The sequence below is a fragment of the Ambystoma mexicanum genome, chromosome 12 (assembly GCF_040938575.1).
Source record: "Ambystoma mexicanum isolate Mex_15411 chromosome 12, UKY_AmexF1_1, whole genome shotgun sequence".
Classification (NCBI taxonomy): Eukaryota; Metazoa; Chordata; class Amphibia; order Caudata; family Ambystomatidae; genus Ambystoma; species Ambystoma mexicanum.
Window position 1 is genome coordinate 794,594,552 of NC_090936.1, and position 23,837 is coordinate 794,618,388.

Here is a 23,837-nt window from a genome sequence, read left to right on the forward strand (position 1 = left end):
CTGAAAGTAGGCTTACTTAGTACATAGCATACATGTTGCAGAGGTAACAGTTACATTGTAGACAGCTTTTCTGACAGGTACAATGGATACAAAATTATGTGAGGTAAGCTCGTAGGTACAGACAGTTGTAGTATTAAGTAGTGAGGAGCGAAGAGTGAGTAGAGAGGGTTAGCTGAAAAGAGTGGTTTTGAGTAGTTTGTGGAAAACATGATCGGATTTTTCGTTCCTTAGTGCCGTGGGGAGTGCGTTCCAGTTTTTAGGTGCTAGGTGTTGGAAGCTGGATCCTCCAGCTTTGGCTCTTTTGTATGTGGGTACATATGTCTGATTGGTCAAGTGTGACCTAGTGGGTCTGGAGGATGTAATGTGGGTGATCCTTTCAGAGAGGTAGGGGGGTGCATAAGAGGAGAGGCATCTGTGGGTGATAACCATGGATTTGAAAAGGATGCATTCTTTTATCGGTAGCCAGTGGGCATCTTTTCTGGCTTGGGAAATGTGTTCCCTTTTGGAGATGCTCAGGGCTGCCCTCAGTGCATTCTAGCTCTAATTAAGTTATTAACTACACATGGCTTTGTAGTAAACATCCCTAAATCAGTGGCTTTATCTAAAGAAGAACTGGCACGTTACGTGCCCTTTATAGATCATTCTAGTGTTTTTTTAAAGGAATAGATTATGGCGTAAAAGGAGTCTGCGGCCCGCGTGGCATCCATCCACCAAAAACCCATGAAAGTTGTTAAGACAGCCCAAATCATATGATGCTGTGTCACAAGGCAAGATGCCATGCACCCTGGCACCAGCTCTCACTACAGGACAGGTCAGAGGTGAATATATACCTCATTTAAGGTTAGTCCTGACTTCAGACCTAGGCTGGAGGTAGGATTGAGTGAAAAGGGAGTTGATGCAGGAACAGCCTGCTGTGACTGTCTCTTCCTGGAGAGGAACCAGACAGCAGTGCAGATGACACTGGGGCAGTGGGAGAGTGCCAAGCCCTAGCTCCCACGTTCCCTCTAATAAATCCTCCCCATGCCGGCCTGCACCTGGGAGAGGGGGGCCACTTTGTGTATTATCAGGCCCAATCAATGTGCAGACAGATATGGTGTAGTGTATATATCTGCAATTATTTCAAAAAACGACTTCTAATCGTCCTTGTGCAGGCCTCGTGAGCATGGATCAAGCGTTAGAAAAAGACGCATTCGTGACTGCACCCTTTATCTGGGAACATGAGGCGAGACACCATTCTTCCTTGTACAAATCTCCCCTCTGTACCCTTCTCTACTCAAGATTCTCGTCTGCTGTACACCCTTTTCTCCCAAGACCCTTCCCTGCAACCCACACCAAGTCACTCCTCTGACACACTGCCCTCTGCACTTTCTCACTTGTCTGTACTTCTCTCTCATTTGCAAAACTCCTATGCCATTTCTGCTCTACACCACTCTACCTGTGTTTCGGTCTTTCCTGCACCCCTCTCTCACCCGCACACACTGGTCACCCTGTGCTGCAAACCATCCCTATCTTTCATCTGCACTCCGTTATTGTTCCCATCCCTCCCCTCCCTTGCTCCTCTCTTTTTCTGTCCTCTGCACCCTTTCTACCCTTTTTCACTTTGCACTCCCACACTCTACTGCATCCCAGTCCCTCCCTTCCCATTCCCCCATAGCCAGGACCTCACAACTCTCATCTACACTTACTCAGCACTTTCTCCTCAGTCTTCAGAGCACCCTCAATATCCTGGCTTACATTTCACAGGTGTCTCTGGCACGCTTTGCATGAACAACCACTCCATATAGCTTCCCAGAATAAACTGAAACAGGCATGCCAGATCCATGACCTTAAAAGGGCCCATTGATACCTGCAAGCATTAACTCGTAAGACATAGTCAGGAGCATGGATATTTGGAAGGGGGACGGACACAGAAGTCACTAAATCCACGTACTGCCGAGGTTCTACCCCCAAAATCTGATCGCACTGCGAACACTCAAGTACGCTGACAGAAACAGCCAGGCTGAATAAAACAGGGTGAAGCCTAGCCCAGACCTACAGAAGATTAGCGCTCAATTTCTTTAAAGAGATGCGCAGGATAGGCTCCAACAAATGGTTTATTTTGGGCAGGGACAGAGTTCAGGTCTGTGCTGGTAATAGTTTGCTCAATGGAATATAATAACACTTTGGTCATAGCGCTTCATGCTGGATGCTTTCAGCTTCTCAGCAATGTAATAACAGGTATTATTACACTCATTTGATCAGCACTGAATTTATGAAAGGTTAAGTGGACCCTGCTGCTGGGTTTGAACTAGCGAAATGCAGGTAGCCCTCATGTCAGAGACCAAGCTTTAGGTGTGGTACCATCCAAACTTTAAGCAGGTATGATTTGATGGGAAGATGTGGAGGGGTGTGCCTTAAGTGAGGCCTACTGATATTAGAGTATACATCAAGTGCTTTCCCTTGCCTACCTTAGACATTACTATGGAAAAGAGCACACATCCCACGTAGTGGCCCTTCTTGAGATTGGCTCATCCTCATTTTACTTTATATGGTTTCATGAGGATTTCGTATGCAATGTCAGGCTGATATCTCAGGCAGTGTCTGCACTTTGCAAGCCAGGCCTGGGGTACAGGGACATCTAGGAGAAAATTCAGTCTTTGCCAGATTGTCTGATCCTGGGCGAACCGTGTGACCTCCCCACTGTGCATTATTTTCTATATATGTTTTCTTGGGATCACCTAGAAGTGATTCAGTTGGCAGTGTACACTATAACGAAATGCCTCAATCGTAAATGTTCTAACAGAGTTTCTTGTTGCTCCATCTATGCTAAGCATGTTGAGTGAGTGTGAAGAAGGACAAATTGTCACAGCAATAGATGTCACTTCCAGCTGGGGGACCGAGTCTCATTTTGGGAAGCACTTATAGATACATAGATTTTATAATTGTTTTTTTCCAGAGAAACTTATCAGGTGTAGTCAGCGTGATCCAACTCTAATGAAATAAACTAGAAACAATCTCAAAGTAACCTGACGGTTTAGGGGCACTAGTATAGTGTAAGCAGCAAAAATAATCATCACGCCGTTCTCCTTAAAAAAGGCAATACATAATATATTAAACAGTGTTGTGGCAATTGTATAGAAACTGCATGTAGATGTCACTATATACCACTCCTATTGTGCACCCTTGATCCTCTGCTGTATAGGTGAATGGCCTTCGTATTTTTTTGTGTCGAATTGCAAGCCTGTGTTGGGCAATGCTTGGAGCTTAAATGTGAGCCCTGGCTGCCCATCAGTAAGGAACGAACAAAGAGCTGTTCCGAATCTGTGATGTTCGTCTTTGGCAGGGGCTTTGGCACACTTTCATGAATTGAAAAACATTAAGGTGGCACTGGCAGGGCCACAGGTTTTTCAATTCATTAAAGTGTGCCACTGCCAACAGTAGATATACAGTTTATAAACATGCGCGGAACGTTGCAAACTGATCAGGGAATCCTGGCCTCTTAATGTTTCATTGAAACATTAAGAGGCCAGGATTCCCTGATCAGTTTTGCAATGCGCTGCACATGTTTAGAAACTATATCTGAAATTGGCAGAGCCGCACATTCCCTCCAATAAATCCTCCCCATGCCGCCCTGCACCTCGGAGAGGAGGGGGGGCACTTGACTGACTTACCTTACGGTAGCTGCTGCCTGCTCTGCCTGTTCTTCCTGTGTCTCCCTCGATAGCACACATGCTGTCATGAGCACAGAGTCACTGCAGCATGCGTCTCTGTCTGTCTTCTCCTTCGTTTTGAAAAACGAAGGCTGAGGCTGCGCAGCAGTGCACTGCGCAGGCAGGGCACGTGCAGTTTGTTTGTTCCCCGGCCTAGGCATGTTCATTATGCACAGGTGCCGGGCAGCAGCAGAAGTTGCAGACAGTCAGTCTACTGTAAACTTGCAAAAGTAAAAGTAGACTCTACTTTAACTTTTGTAAGTTTACATGCAGCGGCATAACACTACCTTTGGGACCCCCCTGCAAGCCATGCTAAGGGGGCCCCCTCCAGTTTGGCAACAAATCATGGGTTGCGCCACACTCTGGGCTGGCCTAGATTACTATGCTTGTGCAAATCGCACGCATGTGCTGCTTCAAGGGTATGCTGCACACTGTGCTTGGAGCAGCATACATACGTGTGTGTTTTAATGCATTAAACAGCACACTTTCCGAGAAAAATTGGCTAAAAAGCCAAAGCGTTTGCTATTATTTTGTAGGGTAACACCAGTCCAAAAATCCAATACATGCATGTCACCAACAGTGCACAGGAACATTAATGCTTTCATTAATGGAATGCTTTGCTATTAAAAATGACATTTTACAATGAAAACATGTCCAACTGGCTGTACAATGCAGACCAGTCTAGACATGTAATAACATATTACAGTAAAGCATGGCAGGCAACATTTAGACATACCTAGACTGGTTGCACCAAAATGGCAGTCAAAGAAATAACACTTATCATGGTTACTTTATCACAGATGGCCAGAAAAATATACAATGCCACAGTAAGAAACGGCTAAACTGGCAGCAACCAAAAGCCTCTCTAGCCATTAATACCACTTATCATGCTTGCTTAGCCTGGAGATGGATTACCATTATGATTTATCCCACAATCCCTGCCCCTCACAAATCCCCCCTCCCTCCAACCATCTGCTCCAACCCCCAAAATCAGCACATCGGCCCAGAATTCCCTCTGCGTCCCTTTTCCTTGTCCCAGTGCTGATGTATGAAGCACCTTCCCTCATAGATAAGTCCAACAACGAGGAAGTGTGGGGCTCGTAGTAATGAAAACTACAGGTAACTAAGCCAGGCATTACCTCCATGCTCCGCTACCTCATCCCAGTACTTGTGTATGAGGCAAAGTGCCTCATACACAAGTCAATTCGCTGGGGACAATTTGCATTTGTGTATAAAATTGTGGAATTGTAGGCCAAATCTTTAATGTGTAAAACTACCAAAATGTATCAGAAAGGTGAGACAAGGTCGCACAGACCTGAGGATTGGACTGAAATGTGATGCACATAATATGTGAACTGTGTGTATAATTTGTCAAGAGATTACAAGTGAAGACATGTATGTTTTTGGCAAAATCGGATTTTAAGTAAAGTAAATCTGGGAGTGTTGGGACATTGTAAACCTCACCTCATAAACCTGACATCATCCCATAGAAATCCAACCAACTGAGAGCGAGGTGTAGACTCGCTCCCCTGCCCAATCCAAGTAGTTTAGGGGCGGGCGTAGTTAACCCTGCCCAGCCTCTACCTTGATGATGTCATTTTGCATTATAAATAAGGGTCCCTGACAAGACCTGGACACACACTCTTCCTGATTTCCTGTGCTGCGTTCCTGTTCCTGTTTCATCTTTCAGACTCCAGACTTCAGCAACAAGGCCAAGCATTGCTGATCCTATTCCAGGGACCATTGCAAAACCCAAGCATTGCTGATCCTGCTCCAGCAAGGCCTACCCTATAATATTAAAACCCAACAATCTCTCAGTAACCAGGAGAAACTGTGGTACTTTTGGCATCCTAATCCAGCTTGGTTTGCCGCCACTTACTTCATGCTGCTGCCATCCTGCTACCCTGGTGACTTGTAGTATCCAGTAACCAGAATTGCCAGTCCAGAAGATCTATCCTTTGGTATCCAGTCCCTGCCCAACTGATCCTGTCTGACTGTCCTTTGTTAGACCAGACCCGTGTGGTGACGAGAACCGCTGACTGTCCAAAATACAAGCTAAAAAGTGGACTGTGAGTATCAATAGGAACCATAGAACCATAGTTTACCTTATCTTGCCTTGTCCTTAGCTCCACTCTCTAAGCCATCCTATCCTTATCCTGATAACTTGTAATATTGTCAAAAATCATTCTTGAAACCCTGCCTTCGATTTCTTGTGCTAGCGCCATATCTTTAATATTTTTGTCTTGTGAAATCCTAAGCCCTTAGTCTTCTTTCAAGTGATCGGACTGGTTCCACCAGGGCGGGAGCGGAGGTGCTATGGTTGAACTCGCGAGTCAACCCTGGAGCGTACTGTGTCTCAATCTGGTAGCCTAGCTTGAATGCTCTAATGTAGAGTAAAACTGTTCTTGTCAAAATTGATTTCTTTTCCTTTTTCGCGCCTTAATTTTCTCAAAACGCACCTCACCACTTTGCTAAATTTCCATCGTTTCATTTTGATTATGAACTGTTTTAAATCTTCCATTCAATTTTCGAATTCTATGCTTTTGTTCAGTCCATTGCTTGTGATTGCTAGTATCTTTCCAGTATTGCTCCATTAAAGAATTGTTTTTGTTTCAAGAGCTTTATACACATTCATTGTTTCATTCATCCATTTCCAAGTGTCATTTTTAGCATTGCCAGGGTTTAAAATCCGTTTTTCTCTCTTGATTGGGGAGGGAAGATTGGATTTCAATTCTGTTGTCCATTTGTCATTTCTTATTACCTGCTGCTTCTGTTTATCCACTTAGAATTGATTATTTGTGGGTTGAGGGAACATTGCAGGGGGAGATTCTAACTCAAGTACTATCTTAGCTAAAATCAAAAAGCGCTCCTATTCCCTCGTGTTTTCTGGTTGTGTCAATAGAAGGTTAAACTAAGTGCATTGCTTACATTCCTATTGTTCTTATCACCCCATTGGTGAAGACTGGGCTTTAGTCCTCTTCCCCCACCCCATGAAATTTTGGGCTATGTTGACTCGACCTGGCTGACCTACAAATCCATTGCCGGACAGATGGCACACCCAGGCAGCCACCCATATATTTAAGTGTGTACCTTTTCACCATACACTCACACACGCACACCCAGCCACCCATACATTTGAGTGTGCACACTTTCACCTTACACTCACACAGGCATATCCAGCCTGCATCATGCACTCACTCATTAATGCACATTACATTATATACATATATATACACACACTTACATGCATGCACACACATTTAAAGAAAATAAATGTTCTTATCTTTAACCCGTTGGTCCAGGGAACAAGACCTTCAGCTCCCTGCAGTAGCCAGGAATGCTTGTTCCCGTCATCTGCAGAGGATCGGGAGGCCCCCGTGTCATGGGGTGGAGGGGAGTCCCATTACTTCAAAAAGAAAAGGTTTCTTTTTGAAATCACTCTGACTTCATAAAGAAATTATTACCATTAAAGGACCAAACCGGAACAGAAATTATTTTGTTATGAAAGCAGAGTTACTGCAAACATAAAGTGGGCCTCATTATAAGTGTGGCGGCCCGGAAACAAGGCTGGTGGTAAGCTTTCCGGCACCTTTGATTCCGGAACGCCACACTCAGAGTATGCCTGCTGGGACCGCTGCACCCGACAGGCCTGACCCTGGCGGGCGCAGCGGCCCCAGTCAGCAGACTCGGTGTCTAGTGAAATGGTCGACAGACAAATGGTCGACACAATTTGGTCGACAGGACAAATGATCGAATTTTTTTTTTAGTTATATTTATATTTTTTAGGTTTTCGTTTAGGGAAAAAAAGGGGTTTCCTGCCGATCTTGTATTGAGGCCCTATTTCTTTTTGAAGTCTTAGGGCTCCCCGCCCCATGCCTTGGAGGCCACCAGCCTTTAGGCTTCCACATCATGAGGTGGTGGAGCCTCGGATTTCATAAAAAAATAGAATCATTTTTTTAGTCTCTCTGCCTTCATAAAGAAATTATTTCTGTAAAAAAATATCTTTATGAAGGCAGAGTGACATCAAAAAGAAACGTTATTTTTTCTGTTTTTAAATTTCTTTTGTAAAAAATATTTATATTTTTTTTGTCTGAGGGGCCTCTACCAGGACATGGACAGGGCCCCGCACCCGACAGGGGGTGCGGGGCCCCAGTTACACCAGTGCTTACATGACAACTGCAGCCTGCAGTGCAGGCTGCAGTCGTATTTTACGGCAGTGACACAAATAATCTGGGGGGATAAAAGCTATTATATCCCCCACTTAAAATTGTGGGGGGGATTTGTCCCCTGCATGTCCTACGCCCATGCCCTGTCTCTCATGGAGGGCATCTGCACTGTCGAGGGGTGCTGGCATGGCATATCTACAGATTTAGTCAGGAGGATACTGCCTTAGTCCTGCCTCTTACAGGTTTTAGTAACAGATCCTAGCGCTTTTACAGTACATACGAGGATAACTCAGAAGTACCCCAAGCTCTACTGTGAATGGTCTGTTTAGTGCGTGTTTAAAATACTGAAGTGCGAGGCAGACGAAGGAGGTTTATATGGGAATTACGTATTAGCTGGCATATTCTTTACAGTATTTTCTTCTTTCATTTGCCTGCTCTGATAGTTTTTTTTTTTTAAGAGTATTCCTATACAGATTTTGTGTTTCAGTTACCTGTATTATCAGGAAGTCTGTCTGCTTGGAGAGTCAGGCTTGCTGCTTGGCAATTGAAAGCTCGGTAGGCATGGGTTGTCATTTTGTTCTGGTGATTGTTCAGAAATTGTCCTATAGGAAAGGCTGAATCGGAAGCACCTTTTCTGCTCAACATTTCATGCCATGTCGTTGAGCTAAAGGTCACCTGAGGACAAACCCTTCTGCTATTGTAATTATGCTTATTAATATTTTTGAAGCTTAAAAACTCCTTGCTCTTTTCGGTCAAAGAATGTTGACGTTTACCAGCCGACGTGTGTGGCACTGTAAACTCTGGCAAGAACACCGACACACAGACACGTGATATTGATATTGATATTGATATTGTTCCTGGAGGATAGCTCAGTGGCAACGTGTTCGCCTTTGAAGCAAGACGACACAAAGCAATACAGATTCGATCCCCGGTCCGTGCTTAAAAACCTCTGGGTATTTAAGTGCGTTATAAAAACGCAACTAAAGCAAAAAAACAATTACGCAACTTAAAAAAAATTCCTGTAACAGCGCCTCGATGCTCGTGGGCTGTGTGAGCGCTTTAGAAATGCGAATGCAAAATAAATATTAGTATGGTGAAAAGTATTTCTTGCTCTTTTACTTTTAGTTTCATTCAACCGGGAGAGGTACACCCAGCAGAAATAGTTGGTTGTGCATCTGCTGATCACACAACCTCACCTGGAGTATTCTGTAGAGTTATGCAACCATTTTTCCAGAAGGATAAATGCAAATTGCAGAACTCCATAGGCAGTCTACCAAAGATATATATGACGTGCCCCATAGGCTCATTAAGAATGCATATTTTAAATATAGGTGGGGATAGTGGCTATGGAATAAAAAAAAATCCCCGAAGGATTACACATAGGACTAGATGTAGCCATTTTTCATTGGAGGAGGGGGGGGGGGAGAAGGAGGATGTCAGCCAAAAGTGGAGCTCGAAAACGATTTTCCCATAGGAAGGATATTGTATGCATTCGATTCCTGCCCAGAACAAGTGGTCGATACAGAACCAGGAAAACGAATAATAATAAAAAACACATTTGTATTCGTGAGTGAAGAGCAGGAGGTTAATAATTGTGATATTACGTCGGTCAATGTTCAAGGTTATTTGCAGTAATACTTAAAGCAATCACTAGGTGGCGGAGGACTACTATGCAAGAGACGTTTGTGGCGCATTCTAGGGAAAACAAACCTGCAGTGATACAGTTTCAAATGTTTCCAAAATACTGACAGGATATGAAGGAGACTTGTGTTATAGATATTATATTAATATACTGCTAAGCAATAACATTTTGTCATTTATTAGCATTACGTATAAAGTGACTTCTGAGTTTTAGATTTGTTCATGCGAATACCAAATTGTGTCTTCTGGGAGTTTATTTTAAGCCATGATCTGTCCATTAGGTGCTCTTGTACAGTATATGTCTGGCTTTTCTGGTCCTCATAAAAGCTAATTTTATTTGAACTTAAGTCAAAGGGTCTGCACTTTTTGTTCAAACCTTTCTTTTTTGACGGAAATTCCAGACTCAAGCGACACGCGTCGAAATCCTGCTTTTATGCAGTGGTGCGAGTCTTCTAAAAAGATCCGTTGTTCACTTGCGCCCTTCCATGCCTTCTCGGTTTGTTAACCCAGCTCCAAAGAGGACGCCTGGAGAGGCAGATTTTAGATGTATTTCTTGATACAGCGAACAGCTACGTCAAATGCTATATTTATCTAAATTCTTTACGTCACCCATTCTTTTTCCTGGTGGCACCTATAACGCCTCTATTCGATTTCATGAGTTGAACCCAAGGAGGCAAGTGAGACAATTGACCTAACCCCTTATCCCATGTGCCATTTGACATCAGCAGTATTTGACCTCACAACAGTCTCTATTGCACAGTCAAAGCGACAATCAGGAACCGCAAAAACAAAGGTTTTCTGTAAATGAAGTTTGATTGGCAGAATTGGCATGCCCCATCACATTTAATTAACCCAGTCAGTGGTCGAAGTGGGTGGGAGCTGTGTTTGAAGTGGGGCTCCTCTACTTTTTTTGATTAGGTTTTAACGTTCCTATACTTTTATTTAAAAAAAAAAAAGTTCCGGAATGGTTTCGTTTTAAAATAAAAGTGTAGGAAGAAGTTGAAACTTGCACTTCAGTGCACTGCACTGAACATTCCCTTAAACAGCAGGTGCATTTTTTGGGGGGTTTGTATAGTGCATGAGATGGGGGCTTGTGGCGAGAAGCGCAGGCCACCTGGGAACATAATTCCATTACTTCATTTCATACACTTTGACCACTGAACCCAGTAGAGAGGCAGTCTTTGATCGGAGAGCATATTTTCTGGAGGATGGGGCAGTTTGGAGGTAGAAGTGCGGTGCTTGGAGTATAAATGCTGTTGTGCTGTTTTCCTCTCTCCATTGGTACATGACTATCATGCTACACTTCTCCAAGCGCAGCTATCTCTCACTTCCTGTGACAAAAGGACTGCTGCTCTGCAGGAGTACAGGCATGAGTAGTGTATAATACTCCTTCTAAACCCCTCCCTACTACTAAACCAGCAGTGATTCAAATCCTAAAGATGAAACAGACCCAGCTATACAGGTATGCCTCTTTTGCCTCCTGTGGTAACATGGGCAGAGAGCAGGCTATTCTCGTCAGGAGGGATGTGAAACAGCAAGGAAGCAGCCAAACAGCAATAGGACTGTGATACAAAAAACGATATTTCAACTATAAATACAAAAAATACTAAGAAAAACACTAGAAACACATCCCTGCAAGAGAAGACACAAATGATGGCCGCTCTCAAACCTTTTTCTTACTCTTACGATATAATTCCGGCCTTGATCATTAAACCATTAACGGACACAGCGGTCAGTACGCTCCTCAGAATCATCAATGCCTCGCTTGCAGAAGGATTGTTCCTGGACACCCTCAATACTGGTCTCATACAACCTCTTTGGAAAAAAACAACCCTAGATCCAGACGACCAGGCCAACTACTGGCCCATTATGAACCTGAAGTTTATTGGCAAAATCTATGGAAAAAGTAGTTGCTACACAACTACTCACCAGAATCAAACAACTCCACCTCCTAAATGACTATCAGTCAGGGTTTTGCCCAAAGTGTAGCACCGAGACAGTCATCATCCAGGTGGTGGATGATGCTCTCCATATCATGGATAAGGGCGACTCATGCCTCTTCATCCTCCTTGACCTCTTGGCTGCATTTGACACCGTTGATCACAGCATCCTTCTCTCCTTCCTTGTTGACAGGATGGGATTCTCTGGCACTGTCCTAAATTGGTTTACCTCCTACCTCGCAAGCAGGCACCAGGCTGTCCGGATGAACTCATTGAGTTCTAACCGACTCCAGGACAACATTCGTCTCCGCGATTACCTAGGCATCATCCAGTCCTGGAGGCCGACTGCCTACCTCAAACTAAACCCATCCTAAACTGAATTCATCCTCACCAGTCCACCCATTAAAAAACAACTTGTCCAACAATGGCTCAATGATATGCGCCTAGAAGGATTTAATCCACAACTCTCACACTGAGCAAAATTCTTAGGCTTCACCATTGACTGCAATCTGTACTTCCAGAAAAGCATAGCTAAGAAGGCCCAAATAGCCTGGCTCGGAATCTCTACACTTTGAAAAATCAAACCCTTAATTCTGTTGCAGGACTTCCGGACCATCGTGCAGGCCCCTGTGGTCTTGCACATTAATGGGGTTAATGCTCTCCTGACAGGGCTCCCAGCTGCTCACTTGGCTCCCCCAAAAGCAGTCCACCACCGGCAGTACGTCTTATTATGGGAGCATGGAAATTTGACCGAATTACCCCCATCCTATGCAAGCTATATTGGCTTCCTCTGTAAGCCAGGATACTGTTCAAGACTGCATGTATCATCTACAAAGCAGTCATGAGTAGCACACCAGTGTACCTTGTGGCTAAACTCCACATATCTGGTGGTACACGCTCTTTGCACAGCAAATCGACCAACCAGCAGGAATCACAACTCATCTGCAAAGAGAGGACCCCCAAGCAATCCTTCTATTGTCATGCACCCACAGTCTGGAACCCGATCCCAGTGTCGACTCAGAATCCCCCTACAATTCTCAAACTTTGCAGATTTCTCAAAACATGGCTCTTTCAGCAACACCTGTCCAAGGACTCATTTCAATGGATGCGCAGACCTCACAGTACTGCGGTACTGTTAAAAGATGCTAGCACAAAGGCCGGCTACCCACACTATTTACAGTGCTCCGCTGCTCTTGAACTAGGTCCACACTTTAAACAATAAAATAAAAATTAAATACAATATTGTGCATTCTATAAGATTAAAAAAGGCACTCTGGGTCTGAAGACAGGGTTGACTGGCAATAGTCTCTGTAGCAACGTTTTTTTTTTTTGTAACTTCTTTTTATTGATTTTACAACACAGAAACGAAAAAAGAAATGCATTCCCCAACTCCTCCCCACCCTCCCTCCCCCCAAAGGCAGCTGCATTGTGTCCGTAGCCCATTAGCGTCATGGACCAGTCACTCCAAGTTGTCAATTATATAACTAGCAATCAATACTCCCCAACAACCCCCCCCTTACTCCCGGAGTGGCTCCTCCTTGTCCACGATCCATTATCTCCATGGGTCACCAGCCGACTCTCAGCACAAGTCCAGTAAGCGCAGGCGCTGGGGGCGCCACCCAATCCGAAAGTCATCCTTAAGAAAGGCCAAAGTTTCCTCCCAGTCCCTTGCGAAGGCCTGCAAATTGTTATCCTTCGCATATGTTGCCCATTCAAGTGCCACGATTTCCCAGAGTTTTTGCAGCAGGTCCTGCAGAAGAGGAACCTCCTTGCTCTTCCACCTCTGCGCTATTACTGTCATAGCTGCGATTGTAAGGATCGCCCTTGATTTCCCCCGGGATTTAGGCTCCCCTGCGCTGCTGACCCACCCTACTCCCAAGAGGACCTCCTTGGGAGGTCTGCTACTTCCAGGCCCATATGCTTGTTCCTGAACCCTCTGAACTTCTAACCAAAAGGGCCTAATTTTGGGACATGTCCACCAGATGTGCTGCACCGTGCCCTCCATTCCACATCCCCGCCAACAGTTCGCAGAGGTAGCAGGATACATCTCCCGAAGACGTGCTGGCGTGTAATGCCACCCAAACAGGAGTTTATACCACATTTCCTAGAGCTGAGATGCTTTGACCAGCTTGGGAATTTTCCTCCACAAACTTTCCCACTCTTCTCGCTCGATCGCCCTTCCCAGGAGCTGTTCCCACCTCCTCACATACGACCATTGACTTCTGGCAGTTGCGTCATCCAGAATCTTATATAGATTAGATATTAGACCCTTGGACCCATCGTTAGACAAAAGGAACCTTTCAAACCGTGTCTTTTCCCTCGTCACGGCCTGTTTATTCACAGGGTTCAGGACCCAGTGGCGTAGCTGCGCATATCTGAGTCTTTCCCCCTCCTTCACTCCATATTCCCTCTTACACTCCTCAAAGGAAAGAATCCTTCCCCCCCCGAAACATATCGCCCAAACACTTACAACCCCCCTCTTGCCATTGCTTAAATGCTCCTCTCTCCATCCCTGGGGTGAAGTCCCCGTTGTGAAACAGGGCTGTGAAGGGAGATGGAAAGGTTGTGATTCCTCTGTTCCTCACCAATTTGACCCAGTTCTCGGCCATCAATTTCGTGATGGTGCTTTCATATACATGCTTGGGCCTGTGCTGTTTTGGAAGCCATAATATTTCCGCTAACCTTCGATGTGCCACTGCTCTATCCATCGCCACCCATTGCTTATCTTGTATGGACTCTCCCTCCTGGAGCCAATCTCTAATTTCCGTAACTGAGTTGCCTCATAGTACTGTTGATAGTTCGGCAATGCCAGACTGTCCTCCCGCCTAGGGGTCATAAACAAATGCCTACTGACCCGCGCTTTCTTCCCTTCCCGCAAGAAGTCTCCAGTCAAAGAGTTTAATTCCTTGAAGAAGCCCCCAGGAATTGCCTGAGGTATTGCCTGAAAAAGATATAACAACCGCGGGAGGGTTACCATTTTGACCGTGGCCACCCTACCTAGCCACGAGATCCAAAGCCCCCTTCACCTGCGGAAGTCCCGTTTAATATCCTTCAATAGTGGGGGGTAATTAGCTCGGTACCAACCTCTCAAGGTCGGCGTAATCTTTACACCTAAGTATCTAATTCCCCCGGGCTCCATATGAATGGGGTAGCCTTCCTCAGGGATTCCCGATCCTCCACTCCTAGAGTCAAATTCAAGAGCTCCGATTTGCCAAAGTTAATCTTAAGGCCGGAGGCCTCCCTGAATTCTTCCAGTAAGATCCTGCTTAGTCAAATGGATTCCATTGGTGCCGTCAGGGTTAATAATATGTCATCGGCAAATGCAGCCACTTTTTGTTCTACTCCCCCAAATGGAATACCTTTGATCCCCTCTGCCTCCCTAATCGCCTGCAATAAGGGCTCAAGATAAATTGCGTAAAGCATGGGCGACAGGGGGCATCCCTGTTTAGTACCCCTACTCACTCTAAAGGGTCTAGACATAGCCCCATTCACGGCTATTCTCATAGTGGGCGTTTGGTAGTTGGCCTGTACCATACGTAAGAAGTTCCCTCCGATACCTATCTTCCGCATTACCTTAAACAGAAAGGACCACTCCACGCGGTCAAACGCTTTTTCTGCGTCAAGAGACAGGAGGACCGCAGGAGTGTCCGTTCTGTGAGTCTTCTCCACCAAGTGGACCACCCTCCTTATATTGTCCGCTGTCTGTCGGCCTCGTATGAACCCTGCCTGATTTGGGTGGATCAGGCCCAGAAGAAGACCCTCCAACCTATTCGCCAATATTTTTGTGAAAATCTTGGCATCAATGTTAATCAGTGCTATTGGTCTATAAGATGATATCTCCTCAGGGTTCTTATTATGCTTCAGAACAAGGGTCAATCTAGCCTCTTCCATAGACAGAGATATTTTCCCTGTCTTCCTGAATACGTTAAAAAGATAAGTTAGGTGTGGAACCAGCACTACTGCAAAGGTTTTATAGAAAGCCGCTGTGTAACCATCAGGGCCTGGTGCCTTATTCAAAGGTAACCCTCTGATCACCTTCATTACTTCCTCCTTAGTAATCTCCCCGTTTAATAATTCCGATGCCTCCTCCCCAATCGCTTCCAACTCCACCTTGTTTAGGAACTCTAACTGCAAGCTGTCCCGGGGGCTCTGTGATGCATATAGGGATTCGTAGAAAGCCACCAGCGACTCTTTTATCTCCCCTGTCTCTGTTACTCTTTCCCCCGATCCTGTTTGTAGGGCCGTGATCGCGTTCCTGACTTTCGCTCCACTTAATGAACGTGCAAGGAGAGTACCTGCCTTGTTAGCTTTAGCGTAGAATTGCTGGTGGACCCTCAGAAGGGCCCCCTCAGCTTTTTTAGTACGGAGGACTTCCAACTGCCCCAGCGCTCCACAATACTCCCTCATGGATGCTCTTGTTGGAGTCACCCCCGCCTTTCGCCTTGCGGTTTCAACTTCCTCTTCCAACCGCATTTCCAGCCCTTCCAGCCCTTTCAATTGTATCTCCCTATGGGACATTGCCGCTATTAGTTCCCCCCTCAATGTAGCCTTAAAAGCGTCCCATCTTATCTCTTCACTCATGTCGCCCCTTTGGTTAATTACAAAGAAGCTCCTAATCTTATCTTCTATTTCCTGCCTAATTATCGGGTCTCTAAGGAGGTGTCCTGGGTATCTCCACGTCCATACCCCTCTTTCCCTATGACCCAAATCCATTGTCATGGACATCACCTTATGATCCGCTATGCCAACCGGCCCGTCGCTACCTTTTGAACCCGGCCCACTAGACTCGAGGTTACCCAGATGTAGTCGATCTAGATTGGGATCCATGGACCTCTGATAAGAAAGTGTACCCTTCCTTCTCCTGCCATACATCCTTCAACCCTATTCTGCGTATTCTGTCTTTTCGGGCTGGCGACATCACTGCTTCCCCTGCCCCCATTGGGCGTCCCAACCTATCCCATTCCCTTTCCCAGGCTATGTTGAGATCATCTAGCAGAATAATTGGCCCCTGGGCCCTTTCCTCCAGTTTTTCCAGGATGCCTGTCAGAAATTGCTTCTGACCTGCGTTTGGTGCGTACACTACGGCCAAAGTGTACGGGCTGTTCTGGTGCATCCCGATCGCTATTATGTACCTACCTTCCTTGTCCCTTATAATTTCAGAGGTCCTAAAACCCACTGAGCTTTTGATAGCTTAGGCTACCCCCGCTGACGTGCTCCCCCCCGAGGCATGTAGAATCTGATCAAACCCCCGTAACTTGAGGCGCTCCTGGTCTTTGGGCCTAAGATGCGTTTCTTGCAATCCCAGAATGTCCAGATTTTCTTTTCTCGTAAATCGCTCTAATTTTTTCCTCTTGAGGGGCGTGTTCAAACCCCTCACATTATGCGTTAACCACTTAAAGGTAAGTTAATATATCTCCACTTCCCTAACCCCTCACATCCCCCCAAGGCCTCCTCATCTATGGGTGCCCCAGCGGCGGAGCGGTCTAGCTGTCCCCTCTGATTCATCCCTTCCTCTCCTGGCGCTGGAGAGAATTTCTGCTCTCCATACCCTGGCCCCTGCTTGAAACCTCTGCTGCCCTCCCCACACCCCCACCCAGTATGCTCCCTCCCCCCACCCCCACCCCAGAAGGGGATGCCCTTCCCTCTTCCCCCTCCCCCCTCCTCTTCGGATATGCCCATACTTTCCGATTCATAGATGGATGCTCTCCCCCCTGCCAAATTGCTCCCTTTAGTGGCCCACCACCCTTATAGCGTTACTACTAAATTCAAGTCTCCTCTTGTGCATCCCCTTCCTCTGCCTCAGAGCTTTTCTTACTGTTTTCATTGCTGGTTTTGTCGCTCGCCTTCACCTTCCTTCTTTTCTCTCCCACTGTCGACCAGGCCCACGGCCTTTATTCCGACCCAGCAGTTGTGGTCTGCTTTCTAGATCCCATGGGGACATCGTCCAAGTCCAGACGTACAGTGCTTGCCCCTTCCTGTACTGTAGTTATCCGCCTCTGAGACCCCTCCCACATAAACATCAGACCAAATGGGAAGGTCCACTTGTATTTAATCCCCCTCTCATTTAACACTTTGAGCACCGGTCCCATTTGGCGCCTCTTCACTAGGGTACTGCTTGCTAAGTCTTGAAACAGCGCAATGCGGTGCTCGCGGAACATGATTGGCTCTTACTTCCTTGCCTCCCGTAGGACTTCTTCCTTTTGAGCGTACCTAGTGAAAGCTGCCAAAACATCTATGGCCTTGACTGTGATCCTGTGCCTCCTCTGCCCACTCTGTGGACCCTATCGAGCTCAACCTTTTCCGAAGGTGAGACTCCCAGGATCTCTGCGAAGATAGATTGGATCACCCCTTTTAAGTCTTTATCTTGGACGGTTTCCAGTAGCATTTTGACTCTTATGTTGATCCGACGGGACCTGTTTTCCATGTCCTCCATTTGAATCTCCAAGTTATGTGTGGCTGTGTCCAGCCTTTCGACTGCCTCACTGTTGGCTGTCACCTCCTTGTCCAATTCTTGCAACCCTCTCTCCAGCAGGTCCGCCTGCTCGCCCTGCTGCCGCAACTCCTGTTTTATTTCCCCTAAGGCCGAGCTGAGGTTGGCCCGAAGGAGCTGGAACTGATCCTAGAATGTCTTTGTGAGACTGGTCTGCAGGGCATGCATCTCCCCCCTAAAGTCCTGCCATGAGAGCGTGGCTGTGCTCTCCCCTTCGAGTGATGAGGCACTTCTCCCTAGATCCTCCTTTGTGGCCTTAGTAGTCTCCCTTGCCTCTTGCATTGGCCATATGGTAGGGAGGGTGCCTCCCCTGAAGTTGACAGTGCTCTCACACTTTTCCCCTTAGCTTTCGCAGCCATATCCATGCCGGGTCTGACCATGCGGTGCTCGTCTCGCTGCACCCGGGCTCCACCTCTGCCAAGGAAGCCCTACTCACTATCCAGGGGGACACCAAAGCCCTTTTCCTGTCTGTCCCTTTTTCGACCGCTCAGGTCTCTGACCGCCCAGTTCGATGCTCAGTTGCCCAGCTCCTTGGGCTGCTAGGCGGTATGCTCTGCCCTGATGAGAATACGACAGTCACCCTTCCATGGAGGGCTGGCCACCCTTGCTTAAAGTTTCTCCTAGTGAGGACCTGGGGGGCAAGCAGGGTCCGGGGGCATTGGATGTTGAGCCTACCATCTGAGCCACTTAGGTGACTCTCCTCTTAGACTTGGACCTTATGCAGTATCCCGGTCCGGCGCCCTCCCAGGCCCCTGACACCAATGCTCTCCTTCTCGGGGGCAACCCCTCCAACGTCGCTATTAGGAGCTGCTCCAGGCCCCCCCAATTGGGTCGCGCAGTTCTCCTCTTGGCTGACAGGCTGACGCTGCTCTGGTTGAGTCTGGGCCCCCACGGGGCTAGCCCAGCCGGTCCGGTCAACAACACTGCCCCCGTACCTTGCGCAGCCCCTGATGGAACTGCTCTGCTGCCCACCAATGCCTACCGGCACCTTCTCCTCCACTCCTCACCACGCCCGCTACCGCCGGCGCAGGGGCACACCGCCGGGCCCCCTCCCCACACCGCCAGAGGGGACACGCTGTTCGCGGGGCCTGCTGCTCTTCACGGGGCACCCCCCTGCCTGGATGTCACGGCCAGCCGACACTCTCCTTAGGCCTTCCCGGGTGCCGGCGCTGCCACGTACCGCCCCGCCTCCTCCTGGGCCCACCGGACACGGGCCCGGCTCCCTCACCGCAGGCTTCAGAATTCTGCCGGTGGCTGCGATCAACTCCTTTGCCTCACCGCCTGGCACTCGCCGGTATCCGACGCGGCTCCTCCTCTCTCAGCTTCAGCGCCCAGCAAAGCGCCACGCCTCCAGACCGCAGCAGCCTCCCCGTTCCTCAGAGGCTCCGGCCCGCTCCTGCCGCTCCTACGCCGCGGCGACTGCCAGAAATGAGCCGCAGCACTGCACCTCCTCACTTCGTGCTGCTGGAAAACTGCACAATGTTTACACCTTCGTTCCGCTGCCACTATCCGGTCCCCGTGACTGGGTGGTGGGCATTCCCCAGTGTCGGGACTCGGGAGCACCCCCGGCACGTCTATCCCCTGCAGGCGGCCATCTTGAATCCCGCAACGTTTCATTTTAAAAGGGAATGCTCAAAAGATAAGGAGATAAGTTTTACATTGTCATTAGTGCCCCTAAAATCAGGCAAGGTGGACAGACCACTATTTGTACCTTTATATTCTATTTGAGTGGCTTGACAGTGTCGAGGAGCTGTACGTTTTGGCACTTTTAAATGGGTCAAAATGGTGTCAAGACGACTGAGTTGGATGCTCCCAAGGAATCAAGTTGGCATTGAGCCACTCAAATTGGTTTAATGAGGTACAGTGATGCGGTGCAGTTCTGTAGTGGTGATTCCCTCAGATTGGCTGAAGAAACGCAAGCGATGATCAAGTCAGTATCTCAAAGTAGTTGAGTTGGTTTGACAAGTTCCAGTGATGTTATGTAGTTTTGCAATGGTGAGCAAGTAGAAGACAGCTGCAGTGCAGGCAGGCGTGGGTTGAGTCAGTAGTTCAACTCCTCGAAGCAGGTTGAAGAAGTGGTGAGTGTCAAAGGCAACTTCAGGGGGCTTTCAATAGCTTGAAAATGACACAAAAGTGGTTGCGTCTAGAAACAAAGCCCAGAGCTGTTCCTTGGTGTTTTGGTTGCTGGGGGACCCTGTTCATGATCTCCAGGGACAGAGTACATTTTCTGACCTTCCAATCGAGGACGGTTACCAGAAAGCACATGCAGTGAATGTCATCTCCAGTGAGAAAGATCCTAGTTCCAGTGTTCAGGCAACAGCCGACCTTCTCTAAAGAGCAGGTAATCACAAATGGCCCTCTAGTCTGGGTGAGGTGAAGGGTTTGCTCCCCACTTGGAGCCTTATTTCCACCTCTATTACAGAGGTCTTTGGACAGAATGTGCCCTAATAAAATCCCAAATGAGCCTTTCTTCTGATGTCCAAAAATGTTTAAACTAAGGTTTGTTTGCCCTCTATATTGTAAATTGTCCACAGTGGATTAGTTCATTTCAAGCCTTCTGTAAGCCTGCTGTGACAAGAGTCTTTGCCTGATGTCGTCAGCTTTGTTTTTAGGAAGTGCAGACGGTGAAGAGGAAATGTGAGTGGCCCAAGATTGTGTAAATCCTCTCTTGGATGAAACTTCTACGCAGGGGACTGTGGCTTCTCCCTCTCCCCTGTCTTCCCTGCATCAAAGAGGCTCTACTACTTACAACTCTGATGTGACCTCTCTTCATTGTCCTGACAGGGCACACCTTTAAAGCACCCGTAACAATATATTTAGAAACTACCCTTAACATGGGGAGTTCATCCCCCCACAATTAAAGTGCCATCCAATATATCATTTTCTGATTCAGTGTGGCCCTGCCTAGGACTCGTATAGACTCACCTAGAGCCCTCCCTCCGGGCCAACAAGTCAAGAACCAGGCTGGGGTAAAGAAAGGATATATATATATATAAATTAAATAATAGGTTCAATTAATATTTGCACCAAATGATTATTTATTTATTGGACATGTGTAAGGCACCTATACAACACATGGTGTTTCAAGGCACCACAAGACAAAAAAGGTGGGAGGCAAGAGAGAAAGATAACAATAACGGTCCTACTAGGCCTTGTGACATTTGGATCATGCAAGTGCAGTAACAAGAAGTGGGAGGGGGGGTGCCGGTCAGTGAAAAATGCAAAGTGTTGGGGTGGGAGGGGAAGTGCAGGGTAAAGAGGTGCAAGTGCAAGTGATAGGGGGTTGTAGGAGGGGGAAGAGTGTGAAAGAGGAGGGGGAAGATTATGACAGGGGCTAAGCGAGTGCTAACAGGAGGCCAGGAGGGCATTTCCAGGGATTGCATTGGGTGCAGAGGGTGAGGGTGCCCATGCTAAGTTCGATGAGAGGGGTGAACTGGGTGGGGGGCTTGGTGCCCTGTAGAACTCAGAGGGAACCAGGCAGCCAGTCACTAAGGCAGAAGGTGAAGGTAGCAGGGGAGGGGGAGAGGGAAGAAAGAGGAGAAGAGGAAGGTCTTGAGGAGCTTCCTGACCTTAAGGAGATCCGGCTCAAGCCTGAGAGGGGCAGGGAGACCATTCCAGAGGGAGGCTCCTGGGGAGGAGAGAGAACAACCCTGCACTTTCTGCTTAGAGAAGTGTCTGATGTGCAGAGAGTTGGAGCTAGAGAACCGAAGGGCTCTAGCAGGGGGGTATTTAGGGAGAGCGAGTTGGATGTGGCAGGGTCCCAGGCCACAGAAAGCCTTGTGGATGATGCAGAGGGACTTGAACTTGATCCGAGCTGCAACCAGGAGCCAGTGAAGAGATTTTAGGGCTGGAGAGATGGGGTCCCTGCGCTTGAGGCCAAGGATAAGTCTTGCAGTCGTATTCTGGATTAGTTGAAGGGAGGATAAAGGGAGATTGAGGAAGAGACTGTTGCAGTAGTCCAACCTAGAGAGGACCAGAGCTCTGGAGACATTTGGCTTGATTCATGAAATTGTTTACACCGTGCAAAGTGTCTTTTCACTGGTGCAAATTACCTTTGCACTGCCAACAAACACCCTGATCCATGGAACCATGCAAAGTATATTTTTGCCATGCAAAGTCACTTTGCACTTCGAAAAACACTTTGCATGGTTCCATGAATCAGGGTGGAGCAGTGCAAAGTCTATTTTTGCAGTGCAAAGTGACTTTGCACAGCAAAAAGACACTTTGCACAGTTCCATGAATCAGGGTGGAGCAGTGCAAAGTGTATTTTTGCAGTGAAAAGTGACTTTGCACAGCAGAAAGACACTTTGCACGGTTCCATGAATCAGGCTGTTTGTTGGCAGTGCAAAGTCAATTTACACCAGTGAAAAGACACTTTGCATGGTGCATAAAATCCCATAAGTCAGGCCCATTGAGTTTCTGGTGGAAGGTGAGGAAAGGGAGAATGCCTCTAAGGAAGTGCCGCTAATAGTGGGCCTTCTAGGCAAGGTCCACATTATGAGGAGAGAAGGAGAGAGAGGAGTCAAAGATGGCACCGAGGTTTTTTGCACCAAAAGAGGGTGAGGGGACGGGACCCATAGAGGGTGGCGAGAGTGTAGGTTGGGGGGCTGGGGCTCCAATGTGAAGGATCTCAGTCTTACTGGGATTACCGCAGAGATCACTGGAAGCACACCATGCCTGAATAGGCACACACCACCTTCTCTGTGGCACAAAACAAAGCTTCAATACAAAAACAGTTCAAACCTCCTGTCCCACAAATACCCCTGAAGGTCCAAATTATACAATACCTTGGAACATTACACGACCATGAGCATTAGCATTCCTCGATAAGGTTTAGATTTAAACCAATTGCAATCTTTTCTATTTTCAAAAATCAATTTTACACATGCAGAGTTTTGTATCTTTAATTTCCCAGCACACTTGAATTTGCTGCTAGCAGTTTTGAAAGCACCACGGACTTTTGATAATTTTTTGGATTGATAGAACCCTTCTTCCTTCTTCACCCTGAAGCAATACAAAAGCTCTGCTCTATCAGGGTCACTTTCTCACTCTCTGGAGAGAATGTGCATTTTTCAATTACGAACTACACTTTGTTTCATTTTGCAAAGCACTTCACTTCCCAGTACCACCAACGCAGACCTTCAGTTACATTCGGCCCCCTTCTGCTTAAAAACCAGGTCTGAGGAATGGTGACAGTTAGGAATTTCGTTTTTAGACAATGACACCCTCCCTTTAGAGAATTCTGGCGTTGGCCGTGAAAATTGGTGTACCCGATTACATTAATAGACTATATTTTTTATTCACACTGGGGTGAGTTTTATACATTTTGAATGTTAAAATCACCCTGTGTTATTTACTTATTGTGGAAATAATTTAATTGTTATTTATCAAAATATACTATGGGTCTACTTCCTTACTCCCACCCATTAACTAAGAGGAAGGAATAAAATACTTGGTTCTGCTGGACAAACTACTTACATTAGATTTCTGGGTTCAGCGCTCAGGAAAGACATCAGCATTTTTGGACTCTCTCTTGGGGAAGCACAGGGATCTGATCAGGCACTTCAGTCATAGATATCCACCCATATTGATCCCCCTATTTTGCTCTCCTTGCAAAGATCCCAGCCTCTTTAGTTTTTCCCAATTACTGTCTCCCAGGCAATGTCAAATCTGCAGCATTTTTCAATAGTTCAAACCGGATGACTTTAAGCAGCTGTCCGTGCAAGGTTAAATTCTGCATCCCTCTTTCAGTATTCACCCATTTTTATGCAGTTCTCCCCTCTTTGGCTTGTGCAACCACTTTTTAACCTCAAAGTCATACCCCCAAAATATAAAAATGAGGAGGTGTCAACTTATTAGCCCTGAATTGTAATTGGACCCTTACTCCTCTTCACCCCCAAGGTCCAGCTCC

The 23,837-nt window shown here is 46.9% G+C and overlaps 1 protein-coding gene across 12 annotated transcripts in view; it reads left to right on the top strand.

The window, feature by feature from the left end:
• The window catches only part of PTPRQ (protein tyrosine phosphatase receptor type Q), a 2,012,995-nt gene that overhangs the window by 169,391 nt on the left and 1,819,767 nt on the right, over positions 1-23,837 (top strand). The gene's annotated exons all lie outside the window — the stretch shown is intronic.